The sequence below is a fragment of the Arachis stenosperma genome, chromosome 8 (genome assembly GCF_014773155.1).
Source record: "Arachis stenosperma cultivar V10309 chromosome 8, arast.V10309.gnm1.PFL2, whole genome shotgun sequence".
Lineage (NCBI taxonomy): Eukaryota > Viridiplantae > Streptophyta > Magnoliopsida > Fabales > Fabaceae > Arachis > Arachis stenosperma.
Genome location: NC_080384.1, coordinates 19,903,929 through 19,923,711, shown reverse-complemented (window position 1 = coordinate 19,923,711; position 19,783 = coordinate 19,903,929). Strand labels below are relative to the sequence as shown.

General features: G+C 31.3%; 1 non-coding gene across 1 annotated transcript; it reads left to right on the top strand.

Annotated features, from left to right (window-relative positions):
- The first annotated feature begins 1,590 nt into the window (after window positions 1–1,590).
- Window positions 1,591–1,698, top strand: LOC130947127 (small nucleolar RNA R71). The gene has a single exon (XR_009072536.1). It is a non-coding gene; the product is annotated as a small nucleolar RNA R71 (small nucleolar RNA).
- Window positions 1,699–19,783: the final 18,085 nt, after the last annotated feature.

Sequence of the window (19,783 nt, the reverse complement as noted above, 5' to 3'; positions counted from 1 at the left end):
AACACCAAACTTAGAGTTTGACTGTGGGGGCTCTGTTTGGCTCTGCTTTGAAAGAAGCTCTTCATGCTTCTTCTCCATGGTGATAGAGGGATATCCTTGGGCCTTAAACACCAAGGATTCTTCATTCACTTGAATGATCAACTCTCCTCTATCAACATCAATCACAGTCTTTGCTGTGGCTAGGAAGGGTCTACCAAGGATGATGGATTCATCCATGCACTTCCCAGTCTCTAGGACTATGAAATCAGTAGGGATGTAATGGTCTTCAACTTTAACCAGAACATCCTCTACAAGTCCATAGGCTTGTTTTCTTGAGTTGTCTGCCATCTCTAGTGAGATTTTTGCAGCTTGCACCTCAAAGATCCCTAGCTTCTCCATTACAGAGAGGGGCATGAGGTTTACACTTGACCCTAAGTCACACAAGGCCTTCTTGAAGGTCATGGTGCCTATAGTACAAGGTATTGAAAACTTCCCAGGATCTTGTCTCTTTTGAGGTAATTTCTGCCTAGACAAGTCATCTAGTTCTTTGGTGAGCAAAGGAGGTTCATTCTCCCAAGTCTCATTTCCAAATAACTTGTCATTTAGCTTCATGATTGCTCCAAGGTATTTAGCAACTTGCTCTTCAGTGACATACTCATCCTCTTCAGAGGAAGAGTACTCATCAGAGCTCATGAAAGGCAGAAGTAAGTCCAATGGAATCTCTATGGTCTCATTTTGAGCCTCAGATTTCCATGGTTCCTCATTGGGGAACTCAATGGAGGTCAGTGCACGCCCACTGAGGTCTTCCTCAGTGGCGTTCACTTCCTCTCCTTTCTCTCCAAATTCGGCCATGTTGATGGCCTTGCACTCTCCTTTTGGATTTTCTTCTGTGTTGCTTGGGAGAGTACTAGGAGGGAGTTCAGTAAATTTCTTGCTCAGCTGTCCCACTTGTGCCTCCAAATTCCTAATGGAGGACCTTGTTTCAATCATGAAACTTTGAGTGGTTTTGATTAGATCAGAGACCATAGTTGCTAAGTCAGAGGGGTTCTGCTTAGAATGCTCTGTCTGTTGCTGAGAAGATGATGGAAAAGACTTGCCATTGCTAAACCTGTTTCTTCCACCATTATTGTTGTTAAAACCTTGTTGAGGTCTTTCTTGATTCTTCCATGAGAAATTTGGGTGATTTCTCCATGAAGAATTATAGGTGTTTCCATAGGGTTCTCCTAGGTAATTCACCTCTTCCATTGAAGGGTTCTCAGGATCATAAGCTTCTTCTTCAGATGAAGCATCCTTAGTACTGCTTGGTGCATTTTACATTCCAGACAGACTTTGAGAAATCAAATTGACTTGTTGAGTCAATATTTTATTCTGAGCCAGTATGGCATTCAGAGTATCAATCTCAAGAACTCCTTTCTTCTGACTAGTCCCATTGTTCACAGGATTCCTTTCAGAAGTGTACATGAATTGGTTATTCGCAACCATTTCAATTAGCTCTTAAGCCTCTGTAGGCGTCTTCTTCAGAAGAAGAGATCCTCCAGCAAAGCTATCCAAAGACATCTTGGATAGTTCAGAGAGACCATCATAGAAAATACCTATGATGCTCCATTCAGAAAGCATGTCTGAGGGACACTTTCTGATCAATTGTTTGTATCTTTCCCAAGCTTCATAGAGGGATTCACCATCTTTTTGTCTGAAGGTTTGGACTTCCACTCTAAGCTTACTCAATTTTTGAGGTGGAAAGAACTTTGCCAAGAAGGCATTGACTAGCTTTTCCCAAGAGTCCAGGCTTTCTTTAGGTTGAGAGTCCAACCATATTCTAGCTCTGTCTCTTACAGCAAAAGGGAATAGCATCAGTCTATAGACCTCAGGGTCAACCCCATTAGTCTTGACTGTGTCACAGATTTGCAAGAATTCAGCTAAAAACTGATGAGGATCTTCCAATGGAAGTCCATGGAACTTACAATTCTGTTGCATTAGAGAAACTAATTGAGGCTTAAGCTCAAAGTTGTTTGCTCCAATGGCAGGGATAGAGATGCTTCTCCCATAGAAGTCGGGAGTAGGTGCAGTAAAGTCACCCAGCACCTTCCTTGCATTGTTGGCATTGTTGTTGTTTTCGGCTGCCATGTCTTCTTCTTTGAAGAATTCGGTCAGGTCCTCAACAGAGAGTTGTGCCTTAGCTTCTCTTAGCTTTCGCTTCAAGGTCCTTTCAGGTTCAGGGTCAGCTTCAACAAGAATGCCTTTGTCTCTGCTCCTGCTCATATGAAAGAGAAGAGAACAAGAAAATATGGAATCCTCTATGTCACAGTATAGAGATTCCTTGAGGTGTCAGAGGAAGAAGAAAGATAGAAGACAGAAGTAGAAAATTCGAACTTATCAAAGAAGATGGAGTTCGAATTTTGCATTAAGGAATAGTGTTAGTCCATAAATAGAAGGATGTGGGAAGAAGGGAAGTAATTTTCGAAAATTAAGTAAAAGATTTTGAAAACATTTTGAAAAACACTTAATTGATTTTCGAAAAACAATAGTGGGAAAGAGATCAAGTAATTTTTGAAAAAGATTTTGAAATTAGAAGTTAAAAAGATTTGATTGAAAACTACTTTGAAAAAGATGTGGTTAAGAAGATATGATTGGTTTTAAAAAGATGTGATTGAGAAGATATGATTTGAAAACAATTTTAAAAAAAAGATATGATTTGAAAACAATTTTAAAAAGATATGATTTGAAAAACATTTTAAAAAGATTTGATTTTAAAAATTAATAACTTGGCTATCAAGAAAAGATATGATTCAAACATTAAACCTTTCTCAACAGAAAAGGCAACATACTTGAAATGTTCAATCAAATCATTAATTGTTAGCAAGTATCTTTGAAAAAGGAAAGAAATTGATTTTGAAAACATTTGATTGAAAAGATATGATTTGAAAAAGATTTGATTTTGAAAAACTTTGAAAACTTGAAAAAAAAATTGATTTGAAAACAAAATCCTCCCCCTTGTGCCATCCTGGCGTTAAACGCCCAGAATGGTGCACATTCTGGCGTTTAACGCCCAAAACTATACCCTTTTGGGCGTTAAACGCCCAACCAGGTACCCTGGCTGGCGTTTAAATGCCAGTCTGTCCTTCTTCACTGGGCGTTTTGAACGCCCAGCTTTTTCTGTGTAATTCCTCTGCTGCATGTTCTGAATCTTCAATTCTCTGTATTATTGACTTGAAAAGACACAAATTAAAAATATTTTTGGATTTTTTTATAATCAAAATGCAACTAAAATCAAATAACAATGCATGCAAGACACCAAACTTAGCAGTTTGTATACTACTGACACTAATGAGAATGCATATGAGACACACAAAACACTCAAGTCCAGAGAATTCAAAGATCAGAGTAAGAAATAATCAAGAATTACTTGAAGATCCTTAAGACACATGAATGAATGCATGCAATTGACACCAAACTTAAGATGAGACACTAGACTCAAACAAGAAACATAAAATATTTTTGGTTTTTATGATTTTGTAATTTTTTTGTGCTTTTTTTTCGAAAATTATATGGAAAGAAAATAAAGGTATCAAAATTCTTAATGAGAATTCCAGGAATCATGCAATGTTAGTCTAAAGCTTCAGTCTAAAGGAATTAGACATGGCTAGCCAAGCTTCAGCAGGACATTGCATTCAAGAGCTAAATTGATGAAGATCAATCAGCTTTGGTGATGATAAGAACATCACCTTGAAACACTAGAATTCATTCTTAAGAACTCTGAAGAAAAAATACCTAATCTAAGCAACAAGATGAACCGTCAGTTGTCCATACACAAAACAATCCCCGGCAACGGCGCCAAAAACTTGGTGCTGTTGCCGGATTTTGGCACTGATGTTACCGGACAAAGAGCTTGCTCAAAACTTGAACAATCCCCGGCAACGGCGCCAAAAACTTGGTGCGCGAAATTGTGATCACTACACAACTTTGCACAACTAACCAGCAAGTGCACTGGGTCGTCCAAGTAATACCTTGCGTGAGCAAGGGTCGATCCCACGGAGATTGTCGGTATGAAGCAAGCTATGGTCACCTTGTAAATCTTAGTCAGGCAAACTCAAATGGGTATAGTGATATACGAATAAAGCATAAAGATAAAGATAGAGGTACTTATGTAATTCATTGGTAGGAACTTCAGATAAGCGTATGAAGATGCCTTCCCTTCCGTCTCTCTGCTTTCCTACTGTCTTCATCCAATCCTTCTTACTCCTTTCCATGGCAAGCTTGTGTAGGGTTTCACCGTTGTCAATGGCTACCTCCCATCCTCTCAGTGAAAACGATTGCAAATGCTCTATCACAGCACGCGGAATTCAGCTGTCGGTTCTCGGTCAGGCCGGAATAAAATCCATCGATTCTTTTGCGTCTGTCACTAACGCCCCGCCTGCTAGGAGTTTGAAGCACGTCACAGTCATTCAATCATTGAATCCTACTCAGAATACCACAGACAAGGTTAGACCTTCCGGATTCTCTTGAATGCCGCCATCAGTTCTTGCCTATACCACGAAGATTCCGGTTAAAGAATCCAAGAGATAAACACTAGAGCCTCGTTTGCTTGTAGAACAAGAGTGGTTGTCAGTCACTTTGTTCATGAGTGAGAATGATGATGAGCGTCACATAATCATCACATTCATCATGTTCTTGGGTGCAAATGAATATCTTGGACAAAGAACAAGCGGAATTGAATAGAAGAACAATAGTAATTGCATTAATACTCGAGGTACAGCAGAGCTCCACACCTTAATCTATGGTGTGTAGAAACTCCACCGTTGAAAATACATAAGTGATAGTGTGATCATTGGTTTCGGCCCCAGAGAGGGAACCAGAAGAACCAAGATGAAAATACAATAGTAAGAGGTCCTATTTATAAGAAACTAGTAGCCTAGGGTGTACAGAGATGAGTAAATGACATAAAAATCCACTTCCGGGCCCACTTGGTGTGTGCTTGGGCTGAGCAATGAAGCAATTTTGTGTAGAGACTCTTCTTGGAGTTAAACGCCAGCTTTTATGCCAGTTTGGGCGTTTAACTCCCATTTAGGTGCCAGTTCCGGCGTTTAACGCTGGAATTTCTGTAGGTGACTTTGAACGCCGGTTTGGGCCATCAAATCTTGGACAAAGTATGGAGTATCATATATTGCTGGAAAGCCCAGGATGTCTACTTTCCAACGCCGTTGAGAGCACGCCAATTGGGCTTCTGTAGCTCCAGAAAATTCACTTCGAGTGTAGGGAGGTCAGAATCCAACAGCATCTGCAGTCCTTTTGAGTCTCTGGATCAGATTTTTGCTCAGATCCCTCAATTTCAGCCAGAAAATACCTGAAATCACAGAAAAACACACAAACTCATAGTAAAGTCCAGAAAAGTGAATTTTAACTAAAAACTAATAAAAATATACTAAGAACTTAACTAAAACTACTAAAAACATACTAAAAACAATGCCAAAAAGGGTACAAATTATCCGCTCATCAACGTACATTGTTTGTTGGGGTGTCAAGCATTTTAGTAGGGCTTACAAAATGTCCCTTTTATACAACTGACCATTAATCATGGTGTAATTAGTTACTTTTATCTGTAATTTTTCAGCTTCTCTAAAATTACGGGGTAAAATCTCATGCTCTAGATACATGCAAAAAGTGTAACCAAGTATCTTGATTACTAGAGTGTGAAATCATGACACCAAAAATGCTAACGGAAGGTTCTAAGAGTACCTCTTATATCAAGATTCGATTACCACTCCTGGGATTGACACTTGCTAGTTTTGATATGATAATATATCATCCCGTGCATTTTGTTTCCTAGGCATATGCTTAATGCAAGAGGAATTAAAATGCAAAATCTCATCTTATACCTTCTTCAGGTATAACTGTAACAGAGAATCTCAAGTTTGATATTTGTCATTAACTTGAAAAATTACAATATGAGAATCAATGAATGTTGTGAGTTCTGTTACGCCCACTTTCCGAACTAATGTCAATCCTGCAATTAAAGCTTCATATTCAACTTGATTGTTTGAAATGGAAAAGTCAAATTTAATGGAAGTTTCAATAACCATGTCTTTTCCCTTAGTGATGATAAGACCGGCACCTCCATTTTTCACGTTTGAATCCCCATCTTCATAGAGCTCCCATTTAGGTAAATCGATAGCTAAATAAGTCATTTCAACTAACAAATCAACCGTTATTTGAGCCTTTAATGCCAGAACGTGGCTTATATTGAATATCAAATTGTGATAATTCAATTGAACAACTTACCATCCGACCTGCCAAATTTGGCTTTTGCAATATTTTTTTAATCGGTTAGTCGATTCAAACAATTATTAGGTGACTTTGAAAATATTGTCTTAACTGACGCACCAACGTTAATAATAGAAAAGCTAGTTTTTCTAGTTTTGTGTATCTTAATTTTGGTCCTTGAAGAACCTTATTGATGAAATACATAGGTCGTTGATGCTTACTCTCACCTTCTACCGAAGCCATAGACTCATTAGTTACTGACAAATACAAGTATAATGGCTTCCCTGGTTCCGGCTTTGCTAGGACAGGAGGAGATGATAATAAATTTTTAAAATATTTAAAAGCATTTTCACATTCCTCTGTCTATGTAAAAGTCACTCCTTTCTTCACTAAATTGAAAAAAGGCATTGCCTTTTCAGCAGAAGTACCCAGAAGCCTGGATAAAGCTGCCAAACGACTTGTAAGTCTCTAGACTTTTTTAAGGTTCTGAGAACTTGCCATGTCTAGAATAGTTTGACACTTCTCAGGGTTGGCTTCAATACCTCTTTGGATAACCATAAGACCCAGAAATTTTTCTTCCCAGACACCAAATGCACACTTATCAAGATTCAATCTCATCCCATGTAGTTTGAGGCTCGTGAAAATATCGCAAAAGTCAATTATTAAATTGGCATCTGTCTTGGTCTTTATCAACATGTTATCAATCTAAACCTCCATGTTCTTTCCGACTTGATGCTTGAATACCTTGGCTATCAACCTTTGATAAGTGATCCCTACATTTTTCAAACCAAAAGGCATTATAGTATAATAATAAATTCTTTCTGGCATAATAAAAGTAATTTTATTCTGATCTGGTTGATGCATTGGTATTTGATTGTAACAACTATATGCATACATAAAACTTAAAATCCGATAACCCAATGCAAAATCGATCAAATTATCTATGTTTGGTCAAGGAAAATTATCCTTTGGGCAGACTTTATTTAAATTAGTGTAATCAACACACATTCGTCATTTTTTATTAGTCTTCTTTACAATCACAACATTAGATAACCATGTCGAATAAGTGAGTTTCCTGATAAACCCAGCATCCAGTAACCCCCAAACTTACTTTTTGACATCGTTAGCACGGTCTTGTGACATCCGACGTCTCTGTGAGACCAGCTTGAACGTGGGATCAATCGCAAGCTGATGAGACATGAATGCGGGATCAATACCTAGCATATCGGATGGTTCTCAAACAAATAAATCTGCATTACCTCTTAAGAAATGCTGGTGTTCTGACTTTAAGGGATAGGGTAGGTCCTTGTTTATCATGGTGTACTTCTCCACATTTCCTCCAATCTAAAATTTTTCCATATTTCCATTAGGTCTTGGCCTACGCTTTTCCTGAATTCGGAAGTCTAGGTCCACCAAAAATACTCCTGTAGAGTTTTTTGCCTTATCCTTGAAAATCAAGCTTGCCTTACTGCATCTAACAGTGGCTATCCAATCTCTACGGATTGTAGCTACACGGCCTTCAGAGGTTAGGTACTTTATAACAGAAAATTTTATTAAAATGAACGCACAAAGATCATTGAGCGTCTTTCTTCCAAGGATCACGTTGTAAGCTGTAAAATTCTTTAAAACAACAAACTCGACTTACACTACCCGAACGTTGGCTCCTTCCCCCAGAGTAAAGAGGATGTCTACTACACTATTAGGCTTGATAAAATGATCTTCCAAACCCACCACACTAGGAAGATGCGGCTTCAGGTGCTGATCTGTCAAACCTAACGCATCAAAGGCATTTCTAAAAAGCCAATTTGAATTTGCCCCCTTATTAATCAAGAACTTTTTAACTATTCTATTTCCTAACTTGGCAGGAATCACTAAAGGCTTATCATCGTCCGATGTGGCATACTAAAAGTCTTCTATAGTAAATTAAATATTGGGAAAACTTTGCACCCTCAGCACTTCGGAGCTCGCCATCTTGATGTCCTTTTTTACCACATTTTTTATTTCGCCAATCTATTCTTTCCTACCACCACGTTTACTGTTACTCGAGTAGTGGTGTCTTGGTTCTTACTGGGCTTAGCATTTCTAGGGTTCCTGGCTTCCTGATCTTCATCATCGTTATGCTGTCGATGCGGCCTAACGTGTTGAACGATCTCGAGAAGCTTTCTATCCTAAATAGCATGTTTCAAAGTATCCTTCAAATCTATACAATCCTTTGTCTTGTGACCGTAGGACTTGTGATAATCTTATTATTGTGATTTGTTCAAGGAAGCCCTTGGTCATATTTGTCTTGCCTTGGGAAATATGCCCTTATGTGATACTTATTGATAAACTTTTGCCAAAGATGCAACTAGAGGGGTATACGAGGAGAACTTTCCTACACGAAAAACTGATAATTTCGGAGTAGCTTGACTCGAGCTCCCAGCCTTATTAGGCGAGGGGAATGGATTCTTTCATTTCGTCGAAACTATCTAGAAACATCTTCATCCCTCATGTATTCCAGAGCAATCTGATGAATTTTTTTCGTGAATTTGACATCTTTAAAAGTGAGATGCCTTCTAAAATCTCCCTCAAGTAATTCAGCAACGAGACAAAGACACACAACCTTGGGAGTTTGTGTGTTAACCTCCAAGAGTGCTTTAATAAAGCGATTCAGGTAATCTTAAATGCTTTCACTTGTTCTTTACTCCACACCTAGTAATGAGATGGGGTGCTTGGCTAGAGTTCGCCTTGTGGTGAAATGAGCAAGGAACTTTATCTTAATATCATGAAATGAAGAGATTGAACCAGAAGGTAAAGTATTAAACCAAACCATCTTTGGTTCAGACAGGGTAATTGGGAATGCCTTGCACCTTATCGCATCTCCTACACCTTATAAGTTCATTCGTGCCTCAAAGGCATCAATGTGTTCTTGAGGATCTGATTTGCCTTGGTACTTGAGGTCTATTGGCTTATCAAAATGTTTGGGCAGTCTGACCTGAAGGACATGCAAGGCGAATGGATTTTTACCCATAATAATGTGTTCCCAAGAAGCCCTGCGCCTTTTAGGACTCGAACTCCTTTACGGAGTTCATTTCCTTTTAGACTGGGCGGATTGAGAATTAGTCATTCCTTGTCTCTCATGATCCTGATGTACTTCCTCACACCGGGGGGACTCTCTTCTATCCCTCCGTGGCGAATAAGAACGTCGGCAACCGTCTTCATGTTGACAATCTCGAGATTTTTCTAGGGTTCTCCTTTCTCGACTGTTACGCCACCCGCTTGTCATTCGCCGACACTGGGAGCGCTAAGATTGCGAGCGTTCTTCAAGTCCTTGCTCTAACTCATGCATCTTATGACGCATCTCTTGCATCGCATGAACGTAATCTGCCAGACCCAAGCCAACAAAATGCTGAACTTCGACATTGTGGCCCTGATGCTGCCCAAAACTTGGAAGAATTTGATGTTCATCCATGGTATTATGATCAATTTCATGTCCATCCTCGTGAAACGTTTTTTTATGAGGCGTGGTTTGGTTGATGGTTGATGGTTGATTGTATTTTGCGTTCAACTATGGTGCCAAACATCTTAGTATCTCCAGAGATGGCATCAAATATTCATACCTTTAGTTGGTTACGAGCTTATGAGTTTTTGAAACTCTGACATAAGCTATTTGGATACCAGGCCGAAAGAGCAACCTACGAGGCACTCCAAAATTTAAAACAGTAGTGCACTAAGGATGATTGCATTGATAGAATGTGTCTTACCTCAAGGTTTTCCTTTTTCTCTATATATTGTCACTATGAGACTCTTAGACCTTTTCCAGTCTTGGGTATACATTTCGATATTGTGATTTTTCATATTTCCGAATTATAATCTTATTTATTTTTAATGTGTTATTCTTGTGTCGAGCTAATAACATCTAAAAAATTTTTATCCGGATGCTCAATATATTATTTTTGTCCATAATATTTTTAATAATATTTAATAATTGTTTTAATATTTATTATAATTAAAAAAATTTAATATAAATAGAGAGAGTACACAGCAGTTAAATCAAATATATAATGATTTTTGCTTAATTACGTGTATCCAACAACGTAACTTGCTGTTATAAATTGTTTCATTGAATTTTTGCATGCCGACAATTATGACAAGGAATTTTAAGAATAAATTCATTGTTGTTTTAAATTTTATACTTAAATTTCAAAACAAAGGCTATTACATTAAAACGTATAATTGAACAAAAATTGTATCCTTTTTTCTTGTTTGGTGTCTAAACATCCTATCCTTTAATTATACTTGTTTACATTCTTAATTGGAAAAGCACTTTTAATGCACACAAGTTACTGTCATCTAACAAAAAAAATAAATTAAAGCACTCACAGGTATATATAGGCCGTATATATAATTATCAAAAATATTATTTGTATACTAAAATTAACTACTAAAATTAATTGTTAATAAATTTGTGTATAAATACATGTGTAATTTAATTTATTTTAAATATATATTTATATTTCAGCATATATTTTATATTAGTGACTAATTTTAGTAGCTAATTTTTAAGTATACGTAATATAACTCTATAATTATATATACTTAAAAAAAGAGAGAATTTCAATCATATACACTAGGATCCACGCGTACACTTGTTTCGATTATTATTCATACTACTTTATTTTGGTCATACATTATAATATTGTATGAAAGCGAAATAAGTGTGGCCTCAAGTAACATAATCTTATTTTAAAAAGGAATTTGAAACCAAAATGTGGTTCAAAGTCAGATAGTTCTGGAATGTGGACATTACAAAGTTTACTTTGAATAAGAAATACTAATCGGCTTGAACACATACATACTTGTGTGTAACAATTCCTACCACTTCATCAATGTTAAGTGTCTGATCATTCATAGTCACTCATGATAACACTATTTGAATTTGTTGATATCTATTTTATTTTTATTTATTCGGAATAAATTTTTAGTAGAATAAAATTTTGGACGAAGTAGAATGAATTGAGTTTAAGTAATATCTGTTCCGAAATATATATAAAATATATGTAAGATACGTAAAATAATTAATAATATTATATTATATTTAAGTTTTACTTTAATTTGTGTTATTTATATGATGATGGTTATATAAATTTTAAAATTTAATTTATTTATTAGATTTTAAGAATTATAGGAATGGATAGAGACAAAGCAAAAACTTGCAAGAACAAATTATGGTTCAACTTTTTACTATCTGCGAATAAGAATGAGGATGGATTCTATGCAGGTAATTGTAGGGGAACAGAATTGAGTAGGGCAAAATCCGCCCCTAACTCACCCAATTGACATCCGTATCCATAGTCCTTTTTTTAGTGTTTTGCTAGGGTTTAGTAGAGTAATTTTTATTTTTCAAAATTCAACATTCTGAGTGTCTAGATTGGATCCACGATGTCCATGCTTGTGATAGGAGCGAACAGAAGAAGAAGAAGAATAGGTGATAAATTTCTATGACTTTGACGTGAAGGAGGGATTGGACATCTATTCACGTAGCTTAGTAAAAAAGTTTTTGGAGGACAGAAGTTTTAGTACAGGAACGTTGGAAGAAGCCATATACACCATTTGGAGACAACCGTATGGATTTAAGATTAAAAATTTGGGAGATAATTCGTTTCAATTTTTTTTTGAAAAAAAAAAGATTTGATAAGAATTGAGAAATGGGCTCTATGGACCTTTAAAAACTACATTTTGAACATAAAAAGGTGGTATGCGAAATTCGTAATCTCTGATGTTTTTTCTCATGTGCCAATTTGAATTCAATTGTAGAGTCTATCGAAGTATTACAAGATAAAAGAGTTGGGTAAAAAGGTGGAAGATAGAATGGGAGAGATTTTAGAGGTAGGTTTTTATGATGTTCTTGAAAAAGAAGAGAAAATTATAATGATAAATATCAACCTAGACATCAATAAACCTCTAAGAAGAATTTTTAAGATTGTTGAGAGTAATAAAAGATGATAGAATAGCAGGTCCGATATGAGAAGATAGAAAACTTCTGTAACTACTACAGATATATAGGGCATGAAATTAAAGGTTGTAATATGTTTTTTGATGATTTGGTCAAAGATGAAACAGTGGAGGAATAGTGAAAACTATGATTAAAGGCTAATAATTTGGAAGAAAAATAGAAGAATTGAAAGAAAATCAAAATCCAAAAAACACAAATAGAGAAAGAAAATGAAAGGAGAAAAATAATAAGCCAACCACAAGTCATCAATTTGATTAAAGGCTTTGCTGGATTATCGATTTAGGAAAGTAACCATAAAGCTAGGGCTGAATAAGAAGAGGCTCAAAGTAAGGACAGAAGGAATGAAGTGCTATTAGAACAGGGTGCTATAGTGGTACAACAACAATTTAAGATTCAATGGAAAAAAGAAGAATCAATGTTGATATTGGAAATGCTCTCCTTTCCCTCCAAATGGAAAGAACATTTTCCATTAGTGCTAGTAGAGGGAATAGAAGTTTTGGGAAAGGAAAGCTGAAACTGAAATAACTGGCAAGAAAAGGGAGTTCTAACAAGTCGACTGTAAGAAGTAAACGTAGATCAGAAGGAGAGAGGGAGAAGTTGGAAGTCAAGAAGCAATGCTGAAAGAGGTTACCATGAAAGTTGAGGGAGAGGATGCCATCCAACAATTGATACCTAAGGAGATAAAAAATGGTGGTGTGAAATTGTTAGGATTTGAAGATGATAATGAAGAAAAAGAAGAAAAGGAGATAGAATTTTAAATTGTGCATAATTGATCATAAAAATAGAACTAAAACTTTTTAATTGTGACACAGAAAATTTTTTAATTTTGATATCAAAATTTTGTAGCCATGCATAGGTTCTTGTTAAGAAGAAGACAACGAGGAGGAGAAGGAGGTGGTGGTGGTGGTGGTGGTGATGATGATGATGAGGAGGAGGAGGAGGGAAAGTTTTGAATTGTGCAAATTTATCAGAAAAATAATAACAAATTTTTTTAATCGTGATACCAGAAGTTTCTTAGTTTTGACATTGAAATTTCTTAATCATGACATTGAAATTTCTTAACCATGTCATTTTCAAATAAACGATGTACTTTCTTATCATTGAATTGGTTGAGTTGATATTAAACTCATATATAAAAGGTCTAGCCGTTCCTGAGTCATTTGTAATAAATTGATGTATTTTTTTTTTGTTCTAATACACATTTAAAGGTATTTTGTTGGTTGAGTTTGTTTAGATTTTGGACTTGTAATTTTTTAAAGATTTATTATGTCAATTATAAAAAATTTATGTATTATTTCTAACTAAATGATGTGTTTTTGTTATTACTGAATTGAGTCTAATATTAAACTAATATATAAGATATTTAGTCATTCATTTGTCATTTACAATAATTTGATGTGTCTTTTGAATGTAAGACACATTTAAATATATTTTGTTAGTTGAGTGAGTCAATTTTAGACTTGTGGCCCTTTGAAGATTTTTTATATTATTTATCAAAATTTTTGGTGAAACCTTTCATAAATTTTTTTTGTGTTATTTATAACTAAATTATGTGTTTTTATTATTGTTAACCTACTTGTGTGATATTTAATTAAAAAGATGATGATGATGATGACGACGAAGGAGGATGAGAAAAAAGAAAAAAGAGAAAAAATAAATGAAAAAAAAAAGAGGAGGAGGAAGAGGTGATGGTAATAGTGACTATGATAGCGATAACAAAGGAGAAAAAGAAAAAAAATAAAAAGAAAAAAAAGAAAAAAAAACAACAAACATGCACATATGAAGAGGAAGAAAAAATGCGTGAACAATAATTCAATTGTACTTGATTAAAAAATTACTTGGTTGTTTAACTTTTTTTTGTTTTTATATATATATATATATATATATATATATATATATATATATATATATATATATGCCATTTTAGTATGACTATATTACGGTGGTTATGATATTTTAAAAAATGTTGTTAAAATTAAAGTAACACTTTTTTATTGTTAAATAACGGTTTTAAAAAGTGTTATTTAAAAAAAGTATTATCATAATATAACAAAAATGTAAGTTTAATTTTAACAATATAGGGTTAATAGTCAAATTAGTTCTTAAAAGATGACTCGTTCTTTAAATTTGTCCTTAAAAAATTTTATCAATCAAATTGATCCTTTAAAGATTATAAATTAATCATTTTCATCCTTCAGTCACTTAAATAATAAATTTCTTAAATGATTAATGATACGAAATGTTAACTCACATCATGCATAACACATAGTCTATCTAATTAGACGCTCAACAAATATATTTATGAAAATTTATCAATTTAGTATCATTAGGTTATATTAGGATTAGGGTTTATATAATTAGAAAAATAGACTAAATTGATAAATTTTTATAAATATATTTATTCAGCATTTAATTAGATATGTTAAGTGTCATGTATACTATCAGTTATGTTTTATATCATCAATCGTTGACAAAAACTGTTAATTGAATGGCAAAAGGATAAAAATGATTAATTTATAATCTTTGAAGGACTAATTTAATTAATAAAAATTTTCAGGAAAGTAATTTAACCATTAAGGCATTAACCCAATATTTATATAATCACCATAGTCATCATAGCATAGTAATACTAGAATTCACTTTATATATAATATTCTTTATGTTTCTATATCTTAATAGTAAACAAATTTGTAGCGTTTTTTCCCTTCAAAAAGTTAACGACGTTCACTTCTAACAGGAGAGAAAATAAAAAAATGAGTAACTACTCAAATTAATCCCTGAAATTTTTAAAATCGGACACTTTAGTCTTTCAAGTTTCAAAACACACAAAATAATCTCTAACATTTACTTCCGTTAGACAATACAGTCTTTCTCTATTAGTTACTATTGGTAATTGTTAATGTAGAATGTTAACTCGTATACGTGGCCTTAAATGTCTATGTGTGTGATTTAGACAAATCAGTTTCGAAAATAAAGTAGAAACAATTCCCCCAAAATAAAAAAAAAAATCTCAAGACAACCACTAAAAAATTTAAAAAAATCCAAAATAATCCATTCGAATTATTTATATATAATTATTTTTAAATTAATAAATTTTAATTTCTAATTTTATTTATTTATTTTAAATTTGTTTATTTCCATATACAAAAAAAATATGCATTTTTAAATTTTAAATTATGATTAATGATGAAAGACACCAAAAAAAAATCTTTAATGATGAAGAAGAGAATAAGCTAATAAAGAATTTTTATTTAGCATAAAATTTTTCATATAAACAATTAGAAATATTTGTGCAAATGCTTACGAAGATAACACTTTAAAACTTGCATGTAATGTAAACTAAGTCATCTATGAAGTTAAATTTGTAAGGTTTTGTCAATTATAAAGTCAATGGGAACGATTTACAAAATCTCAATGTAATGTAAAAACTCCTAGTGCTTTACAACACTTGAAGAAAAAATATCTTAGCAAATTCAAGTTTTTTTTTTTTAAGTTTTGGATTCACTAGTTGTAAAGTTACATAAAATACGCTTGTAGTTAAAGTTATTTGTGCTGTTACAATTAACAATTATATCAAGAAAAAATAATTTTTTTCACATATAAATAATTTTTTAACTTTATTTGATACTAATATCTTAAAAGTTTAAGTATATAAATAATAATATTTATTATATAACGACCTCTTATATTTAGTTGCTGTTATTATTATGATTTTTACAGTACTTTGATGTTGGTATTATGTATTAATGATTAAATAATTTTATTTTTTATGATATTTTAGTGTTAATAAATAAAATTATCTTTTTGTTTATATTTTGTTATATTTTATATTTTTTATTTATTATATATATTTGTAATAATATTTTATGATGCTGATTAATAAAAATATTATAAGACGTTATCTTTTGAAAAAAGATTAAAAATATATTTAAAGAGACTATTTTAGAATTTTAAAATTTTTTTAGATACTGTATTAAAATTTTTTAAAATTTTTTAGAACTATTTTATATTTTATCTTAAAAAATGATTTATCTAATTTATATACATAAATACTTAATGATCACATATGTAAGTTAATGTTTTATGTCAGCAGTTATTATTAGTAACTAATAGAATAAAACTATATTATCTAATAAAAATAAATATTAAAGACTAAATTATGGATTTTAAAATCTAAGAAATTAAAGTATTTGTTTTCAAAATTTTCAAGAATTAATTTGGATAACTACTTGGAGAAAATTAAAAAGGGTGCAATACAACTAATGCATAAATGTATATTAGGGAAAACTTGAAATGATAGAATAATTATAAGATTATTTCTCTTTTTTTGAGGGTACTATTACGAGGAAATTACTCTTAAATTACACCAATTATAAAAAACCATAAACAACCCAATTTGAAAAACAAATATTTATAGAATTTAATTAAGATGTATTAATAGTAGAAAATATTTTATATATTTGTATTGTATAGTTATATTTATTTTTTTAATAATTATTCACACAATTAATATAAAATATAAATATTTTTACTAATATAATATTATGTCATTAGATATATATATAAAATTATTTTATATTGATATTATATCAAAATTAAATTCATATTTATATCTAAAAAATATTTAAAAAAGTCTTGATCCAGGAGTGTAACTGTACAAATTCATGTCTCTTTTGTCATAAATGGCAAATAGACATTACAAAACACAATATATATTAACATATACATCACAATATTAATTTATTGAAATTGAAATACATAGATCCGAGCTACATGAAGAGAAGATGTTAAAAAGAAATACAACCACAAGTATAGGGTACAAATGAATTATATAGTAATGTATCATTCTCAATGTAAAACATATATAAACAGGACGGATCCAAAAATGATATTATGGGAGGGCCAAAAATATATATAATATTAAAAATTATGTAAAAAAATTATATAATATAAGATGTATTACAAAAATATACCGACAGAGAATATATTTTAAAATAAAAAAAATATATGTATACTTTTTATTAACGAAGTGGTCGAATCTTCGTATCATAAAATTCACCAATAATAGAATTTGTGTCAAATTTTTTAGTAATTTTCTTTTCAATATAACTAAGAGACAATTAGTAAGAAATTCATCTTTTATTTTGTTTCTAAGTTATTTTTCACAATATTCATAATTAAAAAAGATCTCTTAATTATAACAGTTGAAACAGAGAAAATTAATATCAAATGAATAAAAAAAGACGGCCACAAGAAAAAAAAAATTCACTTTAATTATGAGATTTGAAAATTTTTATTTAATTAAAAAATATTAGTAATAATATCTTTCAAATTTCTTTAATATTATTACTTACTTTATACATATTAAAAATTATTAATATTTAAATTAGACTGAATTTTTATTTATACTAGACAAAATAATAAATAATTTTTTAAAAAAAATTAAATTATACATAATAACTTATTATTATTAAAAAAAGTTGGGGGCCGAGGCCGCCATTCGCCCCTTGTGTCCGTCCCTGAATTATAAGTTTAAGTTGATTTTTACTAGAACTGTGGGCGATTACAATTATAATAATTAGCATGTGAAATATCAATCATTTTATCTTCCGAATGAAGATGTAAAATCCTTAAAATTAGTTTCCACCGACATTGAATTGGTAGTTTCATTATGAATGAATGTTTCCGTAATCACCAAAGCTCAATGGCGTAATGCCTACGTTCTCAGAGAAAAAAGAAATAAATAAAATAAAGAGTAAAGTATTTAAATTAGTTTTTATATTTGAGTATATTTTTATTTTGATCTTTAAAGTTTAAAATGTTCTATTTGAATCTAAAAAAGTTTTATTTAGTTTTAATTTAGTCTCATTGGAGGTCAAAGATAAATAATTAGCAAAATTTTCTATATAACAGCAGTATAAAAACAAGGTCGATAATCTAGAGAATAAGTATAAATTCCAAAGGCACAAAATCAACGTGGATATAGTAATATATTTATTTATCATTTTTTTATAATTAAAATAAAATATTTTATATAAAACTAAAAAAAAATATTAAATACATGTATTGATGCATTACGATTGATTTTGTGTTTTTGGAACTTGTACTTATTTTTCAAATTATCAATCTTGTTCTTATACTGCTGCCATGTAAGATATTTCATTAATTATTTATCTTTGACTTAGAACTAAATTAAAATTAAATGAAATTTTTTTAAATTCAAATATAATATTTTAAACCTGAAGAATCAAAACAAAATTATACCCAAACGCAAGAAGTAATTTAATACTTTACTCTAAAATAAATTCTAGGATGCATAATGTATAAAAAATAAGTTAATTTGTGGAGAATCAAACTTCAGATGTACCTCAAATTCAACAAAATCTTAAAAGAACTAAGATACTAGTAGATTCTTTTTTTTTTTTTTTATGTGTCTTGTGTGCTTTTTTGTCGTGATGTGTCTTTGTTTGAGTTGTTTTATTTGATTTATTTTTTTGTAAATTTAATACGTCATTTAAAATTTCTACTAATCGAGATAAAGCCAGTTGTATAGTGGTTATATTTGTGATTATTATCATAACCATGGTTTGACCTTATATTTTGCTATTTGACATTTTTGTAGACTAATAAATAAACAAGTTAGGTAAACAGTTAAGACACATATTCAAGTTACAATTGAAATTTTTTTATGAAAAAGATATAAAATCAAATTTTCAATGTGTTTATTAAAAGAAAATTTTAAAACTTTCTATTGATAATAATTCTAATATATGTCTTAATAATATATTTTGGCTAAATCATTAGAATAATAATTAAATAATAAAAAATGAAAAAATAAAAATAAGGAATACTCAATGTATGATTAGTAAAAATATTAGACAAAATAAAAGACTGAAATTTCACCAGTATCATTATCACAGCCATCAATTTTATTTTAGTAATAAAAATTACATACAATTGTCTTCATATGAAGTTAATAGTTAAAAATCGTAAATGATAATTTAATCAACAATTTTGCTATGTTACTAACAGTATTTCTGCCAATATCTGTCAATTTTTATTTATAACTATGTTTAATAGAAGTGTCTTTGTAGATGTGTCTAATAAAAATGTCTTTTTTATAGTTGTGTTTAATAGAAGTGTCTTTATAGATATATTTTTTAGATGTGCCTCTTTATATATGTATTTAAAATATAATATTTAATCATTGTTGGCAATAAGTTGACAGATAATATGTTGGTACCCTATATTTTTCCTTTAATCAAACTCATCGAATCATCTAATAATTTTTAAATATCAATTTCACATAAAATAACTATACGTGAATTTTTACTTTATATTTTTTTATGTTTAATATATTCCATAAAAAAATATGACTAGCAAAGAAAAATATCAAAAAAAGAGCAAGTAAAGACTTAAGGTACATGTTACAGTGAAAAAGAAATATAAAATTTTTTTATTATATTATTTTTATTTACTTTTAAAATAAAATTAAATAATAAATATTTTTTTATACTAAAATGTGTTATTAAAATTAAAAAAATACGCGTG